The sequence below is a fragment of the Garra rufa genome, unplaced genomic scaffold, assembly GCF_049309525.1.
Source record: "Garra rufa unplaced genomic scaffold, GarRuf1.0 hap1_unplaced_001, whole genome shotgun sequence".
NCBI lineage: Eukaryota > Metazoa > Chordata > Actinopteri > Cypriniformes > Cyprinidae > Garra > Garra rufa.
Genome location: NW_027394276.1, coordinates 12024264 through 12026763, shown reverse-complemented (window position 1 = coordinate 12026763; position 2500 = coordinate 12024264). Strand labels below are relative to the sequence as shown.

General features: G+C 50.7%; 9 non-coding genes across 9 annotated transcripts in view; 2 read left to right on the top strand and 7 right to left on the bottom strand.

Annotated features, from left to right (window-relative positions):
* Positions 1–11: 11 nt before the first annotated feature.
* Positions 12–83, bottom strand: trnaq-cug (transfer RNA glutamine (anticodon CUG)). The gene has a single exon. It is a non-coding gene; the product is annotated as a tRNA-Gln (tRNA).
* A 200-nt stretch (positions 84–283) lies between these two features.
* Positions 284–355, bottom strand: trnap-ugg (transfer RNA proline (anticodon UGG)). Its single transcript has one exon. It is a non-coding gene; the product is annotated as a tRNA-Pro (tRNA).
* A 529-nt stretch (positions 356–884) lies between these two features.
* Positions 885–957, top strand: trnaa-agc (transfer RNA alanine (anticodon AGC)). The gene has a single exon. It is a non-coding gene; the product is annotated as a tRNA-Ala (tRNA).
* Positions 958–1111: 154 nt separating this feature from the next.
* Positions 1112–1183, bottom strand: trnaq-cug (transfer RNA glutamine (anticodon CUG)). The gene has a single exon. It is a non-coding gene; the product is annotated as a tRNA-Gln (tRNA).
* Positions 1184–1297: 114 nt separating this feature from the next.
* On the bottom strand, positions 1298–1369 carry trnaq-uug (transfer RNA glutamine (anticodon UUG)). The gene has a single exon. It is a non-coding gene; the product is annotated as a tRNA-Gln (tRNA).
* Positions 1370–1498: 129 nt separating this feature from the next.
* Positions 1499–1571, bottom strand: trnaf-gaa (transfer RNA phenylalanine (anticodon GAA)). Its single transcript has one exon. It is a non-coding gene; the product is annotated as a tRNA-Phe (tRNA).
* A 96-nt stretch (positions 1572–1667) lies between these two features.
* On the bottom strand, positions 1668–1741 carry trnai-aau (transfer RNA isoleucine (anticodon AAU)). The gene has a single exon. It is a non-coding gene; the product is annotated as a tRNA-Ile (tRNA).
* Positions 1742–1838: 97 nt separating this feature from the next.
* On the bottom strand, positions 1839–1910 carry trnap-ugg (transfer RNA proline (anticodon UGG)). The gene has a single exon. It is a non-coding gene; the product is annotated as a tRNA-Pro (tRNA).
* A 529-nt stretch (positions 1911–2439) lies between these two features.
* trnaa-agc (transfer RNA alanine (anticodon AGC)) overlaps positions 2440–2500 on the top strand; it is a 73-nt gene continuing 12 nt past the window's right edge. The window contains exon 1 of the tRNA in view: positions 2440–2500. This exon is cut by the window's right edge and continues 12 nt beyond it. This is a non-coding gene — a tRNA (tRNA-Ala).

The window sequence follows — 2500 nt, the reverse complement described above, 5'->3', positions numbered from 1 at the left end:
GTGGCAAAAGCATGTCCCACCGAGATTTGAACTCGGATCGCTGGATTCAGAGTCCAGAGTGCTAACCATTACACCATGGAACCTTGACGAGAGAGGCCGCTGCTCAGAGGAAAGCAAAGAAGAAGTGGCTTACGGCTCACCAGCAACAAAAGTTGAGCCTTTTTTGTTTTTATCTGCCGCAAGAAGGCACGTAGGTTCCACCGAGATTTGAACTCGGATCGCTGGACTGACTGCTCGTGGGCCCCTTAGCAGGCAGAAAAGCTTCAGGACCAAGCCTGACCACGGGCTCGTCCGGGATTTGAACCCGGGACCTCTCGCACCCAAAGCGAGAATCATACCCCTAGACCAACGAGCCACGCTCACGCAGCTGGCGCACCGCCGCCTGCCCTCGAGCGACGCTCTTCACGTGGCTTTGAATGCAGGGAGCATCCGGAAGTCTGCGCTTGTGGCAAAAAGCACCTCGATTTCTGAGAAACTTGTTTCTGCCCTGCTCTACTCACCCTGTTACGGTCCTCAGGGGTGCAGACTTACTTGACCGCAACAGTCACTTCTGATACAGGATCACAATCTTGTGAAAGCCAAGTGGATCGTTTGTAATAAAGCAACAACAACAAGAAAGCCCAAAAAACAACATTAAAAACACTGAATGAAACAAGCAAGCATTAGAAGAAATGAGTCTAAAAACAAACAAGTTGGCGGCGATCATAATAACCAAAAGCAAAGAAGACAAATAGCAACAACAAAAGAAAGAAAAAATTAACTGCAATGGAAGAAATGACACACCTCGAGACAAGGTCAAAGGCAAAGGAATGAAAGTGGGCCTTTGAATGGATTCAATAATGGTGGTGGACCTAACAGGGAGAAGATTCTGCCTTCTGCGGCCAGGGGAATTAGCTCAAATGGTAGAGCGCTCGCTTAGCATGCGAGAGGTAGCGGGATCGATGCCCGCATTCTCCAAAGGGCTCCTTCCCTTTTACGCGCACGTCCCCAAGGAGACAGACTGCGCTTTTTGCGGTGCGAAACGTACCCTCGCAGTTGCGTGAGCCTTTGGGGCCCACTGCTGTCAAAAGAATTTCTCAGAACGGGCCCTGCGCACATTCGTGGCAAAAGCAGGTCCCACCGAGATTTGAACTCGGATCGCTGGATTCAGAGTCCAGAGTGCTAACCATTACACCACGGAACCTTGACGAGAGAGGCCGCTGCTCAGAGGAAAGCAAAGAAGAAGTGGCTTACGGCTCACCAGCAACAAAAATAAAGTTGAGCCTTTTTTGTTTTTATCTGCCGCAAGAAGGCACGTAGGTTCCACCGAGATTTGAACTCGGATCGCTGGATTCAAAGTCCAGAGTGCTAACCGTTACACCATGGAACCACGAGCGCCTCTTTGACAGCTGACCTGGCGGTAGATAGTGTTGCGGCTAGGGGGAACCAGTCAGAGCGAGGGGTTGTATCCCAGTGAGTTTTGGTCACTGGCCACCCTCGACCAAAAGAAAGCTGCATCTGCCGAAACCCGGGATTGAACCAGGGACCTTTAGATCTTCAGTCTAACGCTCTCCCAACTGAGCTATTTCGGCCACATCCACCTAGGGTTTGGTCTGCAGGGGTTTACGTGACACCACCCGTCGCTTTGAGAGAAGAGCAGAGACGAGCTAACAGAGAACAAAAGACGTTGGCCCGTACGGGGATCGAACCCGCGACCTTGGCGTTATTAGCACCACGCTCTAACCAACTGAGCTAACCGGCCTGGCTCCGGCCAGACGTCTGCCCAATTTCCCCAAAGTTTGCTGACTGCTCGTGGGCCCCTTAGCAGGCAGAAAAGCTTCAGGACCAAGCCTGACCACGGGCTCGTCCGGGATTTGAACCCGGGACCTCTCGCACCCAAAGCGAGAATCATACCCCTAGACCAACGAGCCACGCTCACGCAGCATGCGCACCGCCGCCTGCCCTCGAGCGACGCTCTTCACGTGGCTTTGAATGCAGGGAGCATCCGGAAGTCTGCGCTTGTGGCAAAAAGCACCTCGATTTCTGAGAAACTTGTTTCTGCCCTGCTCTACTCACCCTGTTACGGTCCTCAGGGGTGCAGACTTACTTGACCGCAACAGTCACTTCTGATACAGGATCACAATCTTGTGAAAGCCAAGTGGATCGTTTGTAATAAAGCAACAACAACAAGAAAGCCCAAAAAACAACATTAAAAACACTGAATGAAACAAGCAAGCATTAGAAGAAATGAGTCTAAAAACAAACAAGTTGGCGGCGATCATAATAACCAAAAGCAAAGAAGACAAATAGCAACAACAAAAGAAAGAAAAAATTAACTGCAATGGAAGAAATGACACACCTCGAGACAAGGTCAAAGGCAAAGGAATGAAAGTGGGCCTTTGAATGGATTCAATAATGGTGGTGGACCTAACAGGGAGAAGATTCTGCCTTCTGCGGCCAGGGGAATTAGCTCAAATGGTAGAGCGCTCGCTTAGCATGCGAGAGGTAGCGGGATCGATGC